A 17,920-nucleotide genomic window follows, 5' to 3' on the forward strand; every position below is an offset into this window, starting at 1 on the left:
AAACTTGAAAAGGTTCATAGTTTTAAAGATTCAGGGCACACCAAGCATGCAAACTTGCCTATGACATTGTGTCTTTGAACTGAAAGGTGTTGCAGATTAGTTTTCTAATTAGTCAAGTTCCAATATAATGAGTTTTAAAACAAGTCTTTCTTTTAAAGGTTATATATGGTGCTGGCAAGCAGCTTTGATTGCTTTTTGTACTGAAAAAGTGTTAATAATCTGTTCTCATTAATTATTGCTTGATTTTCTGTGCAGTGGGGTGGATTGTTTTTTATAACAATAGTATCTGATGGAAACATGTACTTAGATCTGTCATCTATCATCCCAAACAATGGACACATGTTACTTGTTTTACAGGCAGAGAGGTCTGATGCTCCATGTCGAAAAAGCACACACTTTTGGGAAGAATTCTGACTTCTTAGTTTTATTAGTTATAATGGGTCTAATAGTAGGGTAGCATAATTAGGAATTTGAATCAAATTGCTTCAGTGTTTTCAGAAATGGCCCAAAGTTATCCTTTTGCTTTAGAACTGTATGATGAGGTTGAAGCTTCTGACTCCTGGCAGGGGAGAGAAATGAAAGCCAAGTATGTGAAGACCCAGTTGAGGGCCCTAGGGAGATCCCTTAAAGTGTTCTTTCCAGTTAGTTCTAGGCAGACAGTTAAGGCAGAAGAGCATGCTAGAGCAGCTGCTGAGAAATGTTAAATATCAGAGATGAACTCTATATTTTCTTCTTATAATATAGCAGAATATTTACATGGATATTGATTAACTTAGCCTCAGCGATGGAACAAATTACACCTAAGTGTTTGCATCTCTTTGAAGCTTGCTCCAGATCAGGGCTTCTCAGTCTTGGCAATGTTGATGTTTTGGGCCAAGGAATTCTTCATTGCAGGGACTGTCCTGTGTATTGTATGGAGTTTAGCAGTGTCCCTGGACGCCATCGGCTAGAGGCCAACATCCCCTCTGCACAGCTGTGACAAGAAATGTCTCCAGATGTCCCCTGGGATAAAAAGTGCCCCTCCTTCAGGATCACTCCGTGAAACCAGTGTCTTTATGCGGGCTCCAGGGTTGTGTTATGGCTCCTTGGGGGCTGCCGCACATCAAGGAAGGGAGGCTCCAGGTTCCCTAGTCTGGCTTCAACCACAGGAGCTCTAGTCTTGTTTGTTTAGTGAACCAGGTCATATTATAAAATTTGCCTGAAAATAAATTGGTGCAAAGTCAAAAGTTTTTTTTGTTTTTAAAATCGCTCTAAATCAGAAACAATGTTAGTACAGAGATTCAGATATCAGTAACTAAAAATCACTTTTCTAAAAAGAGTTCCTAAAAAGCATGCAAAAGCCTGTGCATCCTAACACTGTTGGTTTTACTTATGAGGAATCTTTTGGCCCACAAAGTTGTGATCCAGCTTTACGGCAGCAGCCTCATTTATGGTCAGCATCTCTAGGAAGAAATATAGTGACCTCTTAGATATTTGAATTATGAGTCCCATTCTGAAAAGGGAGACCACTGGCCACCAAACAGGCAAATCAAGAGAGTATGGAGGTTAGCAGAACCCATGACATCTGCCTCTACTGTGTGTTACTGGAAAAAACTTGAACCATACTCCTTTGTATGACTGAAAAGAATTAAAATACCCATTTCTACAGTGAAATTCAATCTGATTTTAGCTACAGACCTCCTTTCTGAATGAAATTTTATACACAATTTTAATAATATATAAAACAGATAAAAGAAGAGTTTACAGACTGGAACGGAAAGTTGTGTGCCCAGAGGCTCAGCCAGGCACTTAACCTAAGTACAATATTGGAAGATGGTCTCCACGGAAATATGGAAATGAATAATCTATATCAACATTTATACATTTGGATGATGTATAGCTAGGATCTTTACAAGGCACTGTGTATGGAATGGGTCAGTTCACTCTGCTAGAGCTGCACACCTGTACTCTATGCTTATTTGATTGTCTACAAAGTTTCACAGTGACTTTTTCATGAATTTTCCTATACAGGACACAAAATTGAGCAGTATTCCCAGTACAGCATACATAGTCCCCAACATTTATTTAGTGCTGTGTGTATTTGGATCATATCTGATCCCTTTCTGGCAATATTCTTTCCAGTTATAAATCAACTTTCATTCTTTATAATCAAAATAGCAAAGCTAAAATTATTCTTGAGTGCCTGTTTTTTTAAAATTGAAGTATAATTTACATAAAATGAAACATAGTTCTTAAGTGTTCAGTTTTGATGAGTTTTGACAATTGAATTGGGCTGTGTAACCACCACCCAAAATAGGATATAGAATATTGTCACTGCCCCAGTAAAGTTCTTTTGTGTCCCTTCCTAGTCAAATTCTTTCCCAGAAGTGATGGCTTCCTGAATTCAATCACCACAGATTAGTTATAATTGTTCTAGACTTCATATAAGTGGAATCATACAGTATATATTCATTTGAGACCATTTTTTTCCTTGTTGCAATGTCTGTACAGTTTATCCATGTTGTTGTGTGTGCCAGTAATCGGTTCCTTTTTATTAGTCAATAGTATTGAAAGGCCCCATGCATCCTTAAAAGATTCTCTTCATACACTGATTTGTGTGTATGCAGAATGCATTTTAAGAATGTAAAATCTCTACAAAAGTGGGAGTTTTGAGCAATCTTCATTCTGGTATAGGCTTCATATCACAAACACCCATTTAAAGTTAATTGAGCACTAAGAAAGGCTCTTTGCTTTTTTTTCCAAAAGCATTTCAAAATTACCTTTAAAAATATAAAGACACAAAATCTGTGCTTGTGGTTCAATGGTAAACATTTACACAATTTGTCACTGTCCTGATAAAATCGTCATCAGCTTTTAAGGCAGTTAGGCTGGCTAAAAATAACCAACATGAAAAAAGATAAATTCACATAAGTTGGTCTTCAAAAGCACTTCACTTTTGCATGACAATGTGATGTGGGCTTAATCAATAGATGTGCCTAAGTGAGAAAAATTCAACCTCTTTGAACTTGGGGGCAAAAATTATTTTGATACCTCACTTGGGACTGCTATAAATTTCTTACTGATAAAATGTGATGAAACCACATAGATTTGTAGGAACAGCCTGAATGTTATTTTGGGGACAAGTACTTAATCCAAACATTAATGTTGGCAGTGTCCACTTGTGTAAATCTGTCTTTAGGTGTGTTCATTTTGAGTCAATTGCTCAGCAAACATTTCTTGGTTACTTGCTACATTCCAGGCCCAAAGCTTAACAGATGTCAATAAAGATCATTGAGTCAAGGTTAGTGATAGATATCTATAAATTTGTTACATGTTACTTTTTAATTCACTTATTTTCCTCTGTGTAACTACCGAGGCCGTATTAATGTACTTAAACTAAGTAGAAAGCTAAGGTCCAACAAAAATTTACTATATGCCCTTTCTTTTAAAATTCCTGCTTACTTTATTTTCCAAGGAATTTGTAAGTAAAAATACTGTGTGTGTGTGTATGCAGAGGAAACATGTAGTTATTGAGCACAACATTCCTGGGAAAGAAGACGAGAAAACCAAATATTGCTAGAGACAACACAGACTTTGCAAATAGGATGAAAGCGGAGTAAGCTATTTCCTAAAGCTTTCTCTCCCTCTTGCAAAATAAGATTTCTCTCCCTCTTCAGAAGTAAAGAAACCAGTAAAGCCACAGATGTCTAATTTCAATACCCAGAAAATAAGACCAATCAGGTATATTTTCTAAAGCTAACTGGGGCTGAAAGACAAATCTCTGCATAGTCAGATTCCCATTTCTTTCTTGCCCTGAGAACATATATTTAATTCATTGAATTCTTAATTGTAAAAGGCACTATTTCATTAGATTTCTAAACATTTAGCATCTTCATGGCATATAACTGTCATCTTAGCAGAAAAAGACTACCCTCCAAATTCTTAATTTCTATATTGTTTATTAATCAATTGAGCAATAGTACCAATAATGAAATAATAATACATAGTAATACTATTGATCGGTCGACAGATGAATATAGAAGAAGCCATTTGAATTAGTTAGCTATTGCTACCTAACTTAGTGGCTTGAATTAAAAATCATTTGTTATTTGTCAGGAGTCCATAAGTGGGCTGCGTGGTTCTGCTGATAAGCCCAAGGCTCAGCAGGGCTCACTCATCTGTTGTCTGGTGTCAGTCATCTAGGCGGTTCTGATGATCTTGGCTGGACCTTTCGACATGTCTGGACCTTGGTTGTACTGAGGCAGCTCAGCTCGGCTACACGAATCTCTCATCCTCCCGCATGCTGGTACGGGGCATGTTCTCCTGGTGAAGGCAGAGTACTATGAGTGAAAGCGGAAATCCGCAAATGCTTTTTCAAGCCTCTTCTTGCCCCTATGTGTGCTAATGACCAAATGCAAGGCATGTGATTGAGCCTAAAGTCAAGGTCTCGCCAAAGCCAATGGGTACAGGAGATGATGAGAAAGAGAACTGTGACCTTAAGTGGAGGAACTTGGGCAAGCTGGAATTATTTTGACCTTTTCCTTCTATGATATTGAACTGGTCTCTCTCATTCCTTTAAAGCCCTTTCTCCAAAGTTCTCCCCCGCTTCCTGTCATTGCCCTTCTATGGTAGTTTGGGTTTCCCCACAACCAGGCCCTGAGACAAGAATTTGTGTGCAGGTACTTAATTTCAGAGGTGAACCTAGGAAACAAATGAATGGGAGTGGGAAGTGTGACAGGAAAGAGAAAAGCTGATAAAAGGTGCTTTCTCAATAAAAACACATTGTTATTATATGCAACTGGAGCTCAGTCCAACTTGGGGCTGAGAGACAGTATAGGTTGCAGCTCAGAGCTGTCCCAGCTGAGTGGGAGAAGGCTGGGTGTCAATCTACCAACACCTCCCAGTACTTGGTGGCTGAGGGCTTTTCCTGGGGACATTAACTCCCTAACATTTCCAGCCCTCTCACGGCCACTGTGTTGCATAGATAGAATGACCTCAGGAAAAGGGAACAAGTGCCAGCAGAGGAGATATGAAAGACACTGAAAATATCTGCAAAAGTCCCCTTCCTGCCTTTCCTTGTCTTTTGCCCTGTACTCATGGTCTCTGCTGATGTACCTCAGAAATGGCCATGCCTTCCATTACCTTCTTGGTCCTGAAAACTTCCCAATCTTTGGTTTTCCTCCTGTGATCTGGATGCTTATATTCATCTGCTTACTGTCCATCACCTTCTGGGGGAGTTTATGGTCCAGAAAATCACCCAATGTCTTCCTCCTCCCCAACTATGTACCTCTCCCTTTGGTGGCCACTTCCACCCCCAGCTTGGGTAATGGAACTGTGACTCTCCCTGTCCACTGTCCAGAAATCTGGCAGTCACCTTGGAGCCACCCCAGCATCACTTCTCAAGGTCAGTCATTTATTAAGACCTGTTCATTCTCATTCTTTTTTTTTTTTTTTTAGATAATTATTTTTTATTGAAGGGTAGTTGACACACAGTATTACATTACATTAGTTTCAGGTGTACAACACAGTGATTCAACATTTATATACATGATAATTCTAGGTACCAGCTATCACCATACCAAGTTGTTACAATATTTTGACTATATTCCTTATGCTATACATTACATCCCGGTTACTTATTTATTTTACAATTGGAAGTGTGTACTTTTTTTTGGTTGTTGTTGTTAGGGCATCTCTCATATTTATTGATCAAATGGTTGTTAACAACCATAAAATTCTGTATAGGGGAGTCAATGCTCAATGCACAATCATTAATCCACCCCAAGCCTAATTTTCGTCAGTCTCCAATCTTCTGAAGCATAACGAACAAGTTCTTACATGGAGAACAAATTCTTACATAGTGAATAAGTTACATGGTGAACAGTACATGGGCAGTCATCACAGAAACTTTTGGTTTTGCTCATGCATTATGAACTATAAACAGTCAGTTCAAATATGAATACACATTTGATTTTTATACTTGATTTATATGTGGATACCACATTTCTCTCTTTATTATTTTTAATAAAATGCTGAAGTGGTAGGTAGATACAACATAAAGGTAGAAAACATAGTTTAGTGTTGTAAGAGAGCAAATGTAGATGATCAGGTGTGTGCCTGTAGACTATGTGTTAATCCAAGCTAGACAAGGGCAATAAAACATCCACATATGCAGAAGATTTCTCTCAGAACAGGGAGGGTGAGGTTCTAAGCCTCACCTCTGTTGATCCCCAATTTCTCACCTGATGACCCCCCTGCGACTGTGCCTGTCTTAGGTTGTTCCTCCCTTGAGGAATCTTACCCGTCTCTGGCTAACCAGTCATCTTCCGGGGCCATACAGGGAAATGTAGAGTTGGTAGGTGAGAGAGAAGCCTTATTGTTTGAAATGGTTAGCTTTTTATTTCTTTGCATATTTATGCCCTGTGGCTTCTATGCCCAGCATTTGTCTTGAGGTATCTTTACCACTTGGAGGAGTTATGATACTCGGTAAATTTGATATGAGGCACGAATTCTATTTAAGAATTCGTTGTAATTAGGAAGGAAGAAGAAAAGCTATAGAAGTAGCAGGCGGGAGAAAACATGGGAAGATTGATTATTTCTTTGACATATCTTCTTGTAGAGTAACTTCAGCATGTATAGATTTTAAGCTACTACTTAAATTGCGCACACACATTAACATAATAGGAGTATAGTTACATAACCAAAGCATACCTGTAATTACCAGCCATCTCCAGTGAAACCAAGAAAACCAGTTAGGCACCCTAGGCATTTGTGAAAACTTATCAATGATATGATGGTTATTATCTAACTGAATTTGAATAGTTTGAGAAAAATCAGACAAATTAAAACAACCCATTCCTGGGCACTGTTCACATCCCATATGTTCTTTTAACAGTAAATAGTCTGTAGTTGTAAGATTTTGGAGCGCTACAATTTGCACTTCTCCTAATTCTTGGTTGAGTTCCAACAGTATAGATCCAGTCAAATTTGTTGTTTTACTGTATGCACAGGCCAGCTTAGATATCTCCTTCATTCCCATGGCAAGTCCAGGAGCTGGTGGGATGAGTGCATCTACAGCTGTAGCAGTGCGTGGATCTTTGTTGGGGTTTTTTGATGATCATCTTCTGGCATGAGTCTTCCCGAGAGTGCTGATGTTGGAAGTTCTCTTTCATATCGTATCTTAGTTCATTTTCGGGGTAGCCAAATTAGGCTTTGATCCTCTGTATAAACACAAACAGATCCTTTGCCTACACTTTTATATGTCCTTTATATCATTGTGTACAACTCATTAGAGGTCACCACATAGGAACTGCATTTTTTTTTTTAATCATTAATCTACACTTACATGACGAATACTTTGTTTACTAGGCTCTCCCCTATACCAGGTCCCCCCTATATACTCCTTTACAGTCTCTGTCCATCAGCGTAGCAACCTGTTGTAGAATCACTACTTGTCTTCTCTGTGTTGTACAGCCCTCCCCTTTCTCCCACCCCGCTATGGATGCTAATCTTAATACCCCCCTACTTCTCCCCCCCTTATCCCTCCCTACCCACCCATCCTCCCCAGTCCCTTTCCCTTTGGTACCTGTTAGTCCATTCTTGAGTTCTGTGATTCTGCTGCTGTTTTGTTCCTTCAGTTTTTCCTTTGTTCTTATATTCCACAGATGAGTGAAATCATTTGGTATTTCTCTTTCTCTGCTTGGCTTGTTTCACTGAGCAAAATACCCTCCAGCTCCATCCATGTTGCTGCAAATGGTTGGATTTGCCCTTTTCTTATGGCTGAGTAGTATTCCATTGTGTATATGTACCACATCTTCCTTATCCATTCATCTATCGATGGACATTTAGGTTGCTTCCAATTCTTGGCTATTGTAAATAGTGCTGCGATAAACATAGGGGTGCACTGATCTTTCTCATACTTGATTGCTGCATTCTTAGGGTAAATTCCTAGGAGTGCAATTCCTGGGTCAAATGGTAAGTCTGTTTTGAGCATTTTGATGTACCTCCATACTGCTTTCCACAATGGTTGAACTAATTTACATTCCCACCAGCAGTGTAGGAGGGTTCCCCTTTCTCCACAGCCTCGCCAACATTTGTTGTTGTTTGTCTTTTGGATGGCAGCCATCCTTACTGGTGTGAGGTGATACCTCATTGTAGTTTTAATTTGCATTTCTCTGATAATTAGCGATGTGGAGCATCTTTTCATGTGTCTGTTGGCCATCTGTATTTCTTTTTTGGAGAACCGTCTGTTCAGTTCCTTTGCCCATTTTTTAATTGGGTTATTTGTTTTTTGTTTGTTGAGGTGTGTGAGCTCTTTATATATTCTGGACGTCAAGCCTTTATCGGATGTGTCATTTTCAAAGATATTCTCCCATACTGTAGGGTTCCTTTTTGTTCTATTGATGGTGTCTTTTGCTGTACAGAAGCTTTTCAGCTTAATATAGTCCCACTTGTTCATTTTTGCTGTTGTTTTCCTTGCCCGGGGAGATATGTTCAAGAAGAGGTCACTCATGTTTATGTCTAAGAGGTTTGTGCCTATGTTTTCTTCCAAGAGTTTAATGGTTTCATGACTTACATTCAGGTCTTTGATCCATTTTGAGTTTACTTTTGTATATGGGGTTAGACGATGGTCCAGTTTCATTCTCCTACATGTAGCTGTCCAGTTTTGCCAGCACCATCTGTTGAAGAGACTGTCATTTCGCCATTGTATGTCCATGGCTCCTTTATCAAATATTAATTGACCATATATGTCTGAGTTAATGTCTGGATTGTCTAGTCTGTTCCATTGGTCTGTGGCTCTGTTCTTGTGCCAGTACCAAATTGTCTTGATTACTATGGCTTTATAATAGAGCTTGAAGTTGGGGAGTGAGATCCCCCCTACTTTATTCTTCTTTCTCAGGATTGCTTTGGCTATTCGGGGTCTTTGGTATTTCCATATGAATTTTTGAATTATTTGTTCCAGTTCATTGAAGAATGTTGCTGGTAGTTTCATAGGGATTGCATCAAATCTGTATATTGCTTTGGGCAGGATGGCCATTTTGACGATATTAATTCTTCCTAGCCATGTGCATGGGATGCGTTTCCATCTGTTAGTGTCCCCTTTAATTTCTTTTAAGAGTGACTTGTAGTTTTCAGAATATAAGTCTTTCACTTCTTTGGTTAGGTTTATTCCTAGGTATTTTATATTTTTTGATGCAATTGTGAATGGAGTTGTTTTCCTGATTTCTCTTTCTGTTGGTTCATTGTTGGTATATAGGAAAGCCACAGATTTCTGTGTGTTGATTTTGTATCCTGCAACTTTGCTGTATTCCGATATCAGTTCTAGTAGTTCTGGGGTGGAGTCTTTAGGGTTTTTTATGTACAGTATCATGTCATCTGCAAATAGTGACAGTTTGACTTCTTCTTTGCCAATCTGTATTCCTTGTATTTTTTGTTTTGTCTGATTGCCGTGGCTAGGACCTCTAGTACAATGTTAAATAACAGTGGGGAGAGTGGGTATCCCTGTCTAGTTCCCGATCTCAGCGGAAATGCTTTCAGCTTCTCGCTATTCAATATAATGTTGGCTGTGGGTTTTTCATAGATGGCCTTTATTATGTTGAGGTACTTGCCCTCTATTCCCATTTTGCTGAGAGTTTTTATCATGAATGGATGTTGAACTTTGTCAAATGCTTTTTCAGCATCTATGGAGATGATCATGTGGTTTTTGTCTTTCTTTTTGTTGATGTGGTGGATGATATTGATGGACTTTTGAATGTTGTGCCATCCTTGCATCCCTGGGATGAATCCCACTTGGTCATGGTGTACGATGGTTTTGATGTATTTTTGAATTCGGTTTGCTAAAATTTTGTTGAGTATTTTTGCGTCTACGTTCATCAGGGATATTGGTCTGTAGTTTTCTTTTTTGGTGGTGTCTTTGCCTGGTTTTGGTATTAGGGTGATGTTAGCTTCATAGAATGAGTTTGGGAGTATCCCCTCCTCTTCTATTTCTTGGAAAACTTTAAGGAGAATGGGTATTATGTCTTCCCTGTATGTCTGATAAAATTCCGAGGTAAATCCATCTGGCCCGGGGGTTTTGTTCTTTGGTAGTTTTTTGATTACCGCTTCAATTTCGTTGCTGGTAATTGGTCTGTTTAGATTTTCTGTTTCTTTTTGGGTCAGTCTTGGAAGGTTGTATTTTTCTAGGAAGTTGTCCATTTCTCCTAGGTTTCCCAGCTTGTTAGCATATAGGTTTTCATAGTAGTCTCTAATAATTCTTTGTATTTCTGCGGGATCTGTTGTGATTTTTCCTTTCTCATTTCTGATACTGTTGATTTGTGTTGACTCTCTTTTCTTCTTAATAAGTCTGGCTAGAGGCTTATCTATTTTGTTTATTTTCTCGAAGAACCAGCTCTTGGTTTCATTGATTTTTGCTATTGTTTTATTCTTCTCAATTTTATTTATTTCTTCTCTGATCTTTATTATGTCCCTCCTTCTGCTGACCTTAGGCCTCATTTGTTCTTCTTTTTCCAATTTTGATAGTTGTGACATTAGACCGTTCATTTGGGATTGCTCTTCCTTTTTTAAATATGCTTGGAGTGCTATATACTTTCCTCTTAAGACTGCTTTTGCTGCGTCCCACAGAAGTTGGGGCTTAGTGTTGTTGTTGTCATTTGTTTCCATATATTGCTGGATCTCCATTTTGATTTGGTCATTGATCCATTGATTATTTAGGAGCGTGTTGTTTAGCCTCCATGTGTTTGTGAGCCTTTTTGCTTTCTTTGAACAGTTTATTTCTAGTTTAATGCCTTTGTGGTCTGAAAAGTTGGTTGGTAGGATTTCAATCTTTTGGAATTTACTGAGGCTCTTTTTGTGTCCTAGTATGTGGTCTATTCTGGAGAATGTTCCATGTGCACTTGAGAAGAACGTGTATCCTGTTGCTTTTGGATGTAGAGTTCTGTAGATGTCTATTAGGTCCATCTGTTCTAGTGTGTTGTTCAGTGCCTCTGTGTCCTTACTTATTTTCTGTCTGGTGGATCTGTCCTTTGGAGTGAGTGGTGTGTTGAAGTCTCCTAGAATGAATGCATTGCATTCTATTTCCTCCTTTAGTTCTGTTAATATTTGTTTCAGGTATGTTGGTGCTCCTGTATTGGGTGCATATATATTTATAATGGTTATATCCTCTTGATGGACTGAGCTCTTTATCATTATGTAATGTCCTTCTTTGTCTTTTGTTACTTTCTTTATTTTGAAGTCTGTTTTGTCTGATACCAGAATTGCAACACCTGCTTTCTTCTCTCTGTTGTTTGCTTGAAATATCTTTTTCCATCCCTTGACTTTAAGTCTGTGCGCATCTTTGGGTTTGAGGTGAGTCTCTTGTAAGCAGCATATGGATGGATCTTGCTTTTTTATCCATTCTATTACTCTGTGTCTTTTGATTGGTGCATTCAGTCCATTTACATTTAGGGTGATTATTGAAAGGTATGAATTTATTGCCATTGCAGGCTTTAAGTTTGTGGTTACCAAAGGTTTAGGGTTAGCTTCTTTACTGTCTTACTGTCTAACTTAACTCGCTTGTTGAGCTATTATAAACACAATCTGATGATTCTTTATTTCCCTCCCTTCTTATTCCTCCTCCTCCCTTCTTCATATGTTGGGTGTTTTGTTGTGTGCTCTTTTTAGGAGTGCTCCCATCTAGAGCAGTCCCTGTAGGATGCCCTGTAGAGGTGGTTTGTGGGAGGCAAATTCCCTCAACTTTTGCTTGTCTGGGAATTGTTTAATCCCTCCTTCATATTTAAATGATATTCGTGCTGGATACAGTAGTCTTGGTTCGAGGCCCTTCTGTTTCATTGCATTAAGTATATCATGCCATTCTCTTCTGGCCTGTAGGGTTTCTGTTGAGAAGTCTGATGATAGCCTGATGGGTTTTCCTTTGTAGGTAACCTTTTTTTTCTCTCTGGCTGCTTGTAATACTTTGTCCTTGTCTTTGATCTTTGCCATTTTAATTATTATGTGTCTTGGTGTTGCCCTCCTTGGATCCCTTGTCATGGGAGTTCTGTGTACCTCTGTGGTCTGAGAGGCCATTTCTTCCCCTAGTTTGGGGAAATTTTCAGCAATTATTTCTTCAAAGACATTTTCTATCCCCTTTTCTCTCTCTACTTCTTCTGGAATGCCTATGATTCTTATATTATTCCTTTTATATTGATCACTCAGCTCTCTTAAAATTCTTTCATTCCTGGAGATCCTTTTATCTCTCTCTGCATCAGCTTCTCTGCGTTCCTGTTCTCTGTTTTCTAGTCCATTAATGGTCTCTTGCATCTCGTCCATTCTGTTTTGAAGTCCTTCCAGAGCTTGTTTTATTTCTGAATTCTCCTTCCTTAGTTCTTGCATATTTCTCTGCAAGTCCATCAGCATGGTTATGACTTTTGTTTTGAATTCTTTTTCAGGAAGACTGGCTAAATCTATCTCCCCAGATTCCTTCTCAGGGGAAGATGTAGCAGATGCCGAAGCTGTCTGGGTTAGTCTTGTCTGGATCATATTTTTTTGCCTTTTCATGTTGACAGGTGCTATTGACTGTCAGCTGGGAGGGCCAAAATTTTCACTTACTACTGGCCTTTCTTTACTGGGGCAACTGCGACCCCTAGTGGCTTGTGTTGGGTAATTGCGTGTAGAGTGGGTCTTTGTGTCTTGCCTGGCCGGGAGGGAGAAATTTCCCTTTCTGTGGGCGGAATTTGTCTCAGGCTGCTTCTCTGCTTTCGCAGCGCCCGGTGGGGTGATGGATGGGGGGGCTGCTTGACTGTTTGCCTCCGTGAGGGGTCTCAGAGCTGTTGCCCAGGGGGTTAGTGCACCCGGTTTTCCCTGTAATTTCCAGCTGCTGTACTGTGACCTGGGTTGTTTCCGTCAAGCTGTTAAGTCCCTGTCCCTTTAAGACTTTCAAAAAGCCCCCGCTTTTCTTTGTCACAGGGGCATCAGCTTCAGCACCTGCTCAGAGGTCTTACTCCCTGTTCCCCCAGTATCCAGGGCCCCCTGGGCATGTACTGTGTCTGCGCTCTGGCCCGGATGGCTGGGGCTGGGTGTTCGGCAGTCCTGGGCTCCGTCTCCCTCCCGCTCTGCCTATTGTTCTCCCGCCGGGAGCTGGGGGGAGGGGCGCTCGGGTCCCGCCGGGCCGGGGCTTGTATCTTACCCCCTTTCACCAATCGCTGGGTTCTCGCTGGTGTAGCTGCAGTCTGGCCACTGTCCTGCGTCTTCTGGTCTCTCTTTTAGGGCTAGTTGTGTTTGTTGTATTTTCAAAAGTATATATGTTTTTGGGAGGAGATTCCCACTGTCCTACTCACGCCGCCATGTTGGCTCCGCTTCCCATTCTCATTCTTTAAAAGCTCTTTAATGCATCTCTTCCACCATCCTTGTTATTTCCTTAGTTCAGGTTATCTATCATCTTGACTACTAAAATATTCTCCTATCTTGACCTCTTTCTGCCTCAATTTAAACTTCGTCCACTCTATGCCCTATGCAACAGGCAGAGTGATCTGCAGGTATAAATCTGGACACATCACTCCCCTTTTAAATTCTTTTAATGATGCTTGATTGTTCTACTCATTTTTAAACTCTTGTTTCAATTTCTCATTTATAGAAAGGCAGGCTTTTCACTTCTGGTAGTTTCTGGAGAAAGTGGTAAACAATAGGAATTAACCATTTCTCAAATATTTGGGAGATAATGCTTATAAAAACAGTAAGACCTGGGGTGTTTGAAAGAAGAGGTCTTTGACAACCAAATTAATTTCTTTAATTCTTACTGGTTCATATAGCTTTTCTTTAGTTTGATTACATTTGCAGTTACTTTACTAAGAATTTTTTCACTCCATCTAGGTGTTCAAATTAATAGAGTAGTTCATAATATTTTTTATTTTAGGTTTCTGTTGCATGTGTAGTCTTTTTTTCACATATCAACAATCTTTTTTATTTGTATTTTTACTTATTGAAGTATAGTTGATATACAATATTATATTTATTTCAAGTATACAACACAGTGACTCAACAGTTGCACACATTATTAAATCCTCACCCCAACTAGTGCAGTTACTGTCAACATGGAAAGATGTTACAGAATCATTGTTTATATTCTCCATGCTACACTTACATCCCCGTGGCCAACTTATATTATGATTGAGATTTTGTGCCCTTTTATCCCCTTCAACCTCCCACCCACCTACCCCAACCCCTCCCGCATGATAACGACCAGTCATTTCTCAGTGTTTATGAGTCTACTGCTGTTTAGTTCATTTTGTTTTGATTTTAGATTCCATATATAAGTAAAATCATATAGTATTTGTCTTTCTGCACCTGGCTTATTTTACTTAGCATAATACTCTCTGGGTCCATCCATGTTGTTGCAAATGGCAGGATTTCTTTCTTTTAATGGTGGAATAATATCCCATCATGTATATATACCACATCTTCTATCCTTCACTTTATAGATTTGTTTAGTTGTAAATTCTACTCTACCCATTGCTTCAAATATTTCTTACTAAGCTTTATAAAGAGCCAACTTTTGATTCTGCTTACTTATTGCTATTTGCTATTATTTCTATTATTCACAATTTCATAGATTTCTGTCATCATTTTAATATTTCTGTTGTCTTCGGTTTATTGGGATTTGTTCTCTGCTATTTTTCATATTTTTTATTTGCATGCTTAGCTTAATATTTTTACCCTTTTTGGTTTATAATATATGTAATAAAGCTATATATTTTCTTCTAGGTACTGTTTTTACATCCCTCAGAATTTGACATGGGAATAAAGGGGAAAACTTCATTTCTCTGTTACACATACCTCTGACACCAAATGTGGGTTTTTTTTCCCCATACAACAGCTAATTCTCTGACACCAGTTGAGTATGCTACAATTCCATTCAATTCTGACACTGTCTACCTGGAGTTAGTGTCAGATCCTGCAAGTTATGGATTCTATCTGACAAGACTGCCCCCATTTCAGATGCCAGTCACAAGTCCAGAATGCCCATACTTCTGATGGACTGGCTATAAACCCAGGTTTCCTGCAACTCCCTTATTGTTTTTGATAATTTACTTAAATGGCTCTCAGAACTCAGTAAATCACTTTGCTTACTATTATCCAGTCATTTAAAAGGATTTTGGAGATCCTAAGGGTTTTGGAGCTGTGTGTCAGGAAATGGGGTCAGATACCCAACACATATTTATCATGTCACAGGTGTTTCACTACTATTCATTTATAAATGTTTCTTAATTTAGATGTATTGTGGAGCAGGGAGATGGGGCTGCATGACCTAACTTCTTAATTCCCTGAATATTATCAAAGAAAGAATCTCCTTTGAGGTGAATTCCTTGAGCACAAAGCAAAGAGATCATAAGAAATACTAAAAGCTAAAATACAAATTTCATGTGTTCCAATGGAAGCCATGTTGATTCTCTATCTCCATCCCTGGAAAAGGAAAGAAAAGAAGCTTTGAATGAATCAAGGGTGACAGTTGAGTGACTAATTCATTTAAATGTTCACTAGACTGTTTCCTGGAAATATTGCCTTGTTCTGGTTACAAATCAGGGATAAAATTCCGTGATACTTCTTTCACATTTGTTGTTAAATGAAAGAATTACATTTCATCAAATAATATCACTAGCTATTTATCTTGATTACGGTAACCTTATCTGCTTTCATCTTATAAATGTCATATTGTTTCTCATGCAATTAAAAAATTAAATTATTGCTGGTTGTCATATCAATTTGTTTTTAACAGTTTATGCTCTTCTTTTAAATTAAATACACAGAGATAGTTTGATCATGATAGGTAATGAAATTTAAGAAATTTTCTAATTTTTAATTCCTAAGTCTTATTTAATTATCCTCAAAAACAGAACACCAGAATACCAAACACATACACATACACACACAAACCCACACACATACAAACATATATTTCAAAGAAAGACTATCCTTTGTATCATACTCCTTGTTTCACAAATAATCTATTTGTTAGCTATGTTTAATAATTACAGATTAAGTAAAGAGAAGCAGAATATTGATTTATCTTGTTTTTATAACATCATAAAAAGAATAAATTTTTATCATATTTCAGTAATATGCCTTACAAGATGCATTCTGTAGGGTAATATTTCAATATGCTTCATTACATATCTAGTTGTATGGAAAAATAATGTCAGATAAGGTGGGTTTGGCTGATGAGATTAAAAATGAGGGCTGGCTTTGCCAAGGTCACTCAGGGGACTTTTCCATGAATTGATGTCTAGCTCTGAGATTTTCATTTAAAAGAAAACTGCATTTAATGCACATAATACCTTAATACCTGCTATAAAAGTATTTCATTTGCAAAGGTGTATAAAAATCTGTAGTACTTTTATTTCCCCAGAATTTTCAGAGCATGTCTCTAATTGAAAGAGTAATAAGCCTAGTTAGTAGTATTTGATTATTCTTGGTATAGCCGTTTTGTTATTCCTCCCAGAAACTGAGAATTTGTAAATCCTAGTGATTGAGATAGATCTTTTGCAAGTCGGGGGATTTCCAATCATAAGCTTTCAGCAAAATTGAAGGAGGGGTTTGTCAAGTTCATAGCTAATAGAATTATTAAAAGATTTTTATGATAGATTACAATGTGATTTTGGCATATATTTAGAAAGTTCAAAAAACAATGCCATTGTTATGAAACGCTTGTTTATGAATATGAAATTCATATGCTTGCTTATGAAAACAAACTTTCATAGTGATTATATATACAAAAAAACAATAGAAATGAAATCCATGGTGAGACCCATGTCCTTTTAGCAATAAATATTTATGTTCTTCATAAATATCCACAAATACATGAATTGGGAAAAAGTCTCATTCATCTCATTAAGAGATGCACTTGCAAAAAGATTTTACTTTTATGTTTAATACTTACTTATCAAAAGTTGTAATAGATAAAAAATGTTTTATCAATTGTGAATTACCAATAATTGCAATGATATCAATAGATTTTTAACTATATTAACCTTTATGGAAATAGAAAAAATTTCAATTGATTCTACATATTGTTGGTGCTTAGAAGAATGTAAATGATCAATGAAAACTTTCAAACTAAAACAAATTAAGATAAAATTCTTTAGGGGAACCCTAATGAAAATTTGATTTCAAGCAGTAAAATAAATGTTGTGAATTTTCTATCATGGGAGAATTTCTTCTTTCTAATGAATGATCCTAAATTTCAAAATGCCATTTAAATTGAGATTCCTTTGACTATACTTGAAATATGATGTAACAGTGTTATTATATCATTGGATTCAACTTAAAATTTGTGAAGGGATCTATGGATTTTCAAAATTAGTTTTGGGATGTGGCAGCAACGCCTTTCAAGACCACTGTCTTGGGATGCCACTCGTAGGGGATCAGGCTCAGGTGTGGGCAGCACAGCATCCCAGCCACAGCGCAGTAAGGATGCTTTGAAACTGGTGTGAGCCTGGTAGAAGTCAAGGCAAATATCTCAGAAAAAAACCTTTGTCCAACTAGCTGTCAGCACAGCTAACCTCTCATCTTAACTAACATGGCTCTTCCAATGAAACTCCAAGTCCCTGCAATTCATGGCTTCTGCTATTAATGAAAATTATGCAAAACTTTGTCTTTTTGTGTCATAATAGAGTATTCTTTAACAAGCCTACTTAAGGTTTACTTTACTCTCCAGGGAAGTATGGTCCAATAGAACTGTCTGTGATAATGGAAATGTTCTGTATCTGAGTGGTTTAATATGGTAGCCCCACTTGAGCATTTTTGAAATACATCTTGTGCAACTGAGGAACATAACAGTTAACTTTATATAAGTTTAATTCATTTAATTTTAAATTTAAGTAGCCACAGGTGCTTTCCCACCATATTCGAAAGAGCTGTCATATACAGAGTTCTAGCAAACATACCTTCATTTGACTTTCTATTTACTGTTGAT

The sequence above is a fragment of the Manis pentadactyla genome, chromosome 5 (genome assembly GCF_030020395.1).
Source record: "Manis pentadactyla isolate mManPen7 chromosome 5, mManPen7.hap1, whole genome shotgun sequence".
Taxonomy (NCBI): Eukaryota; Metazoa; Chordata; class Mammalia; order Pholidota; family Manidae; genus Manis; species Manis pentadactyla.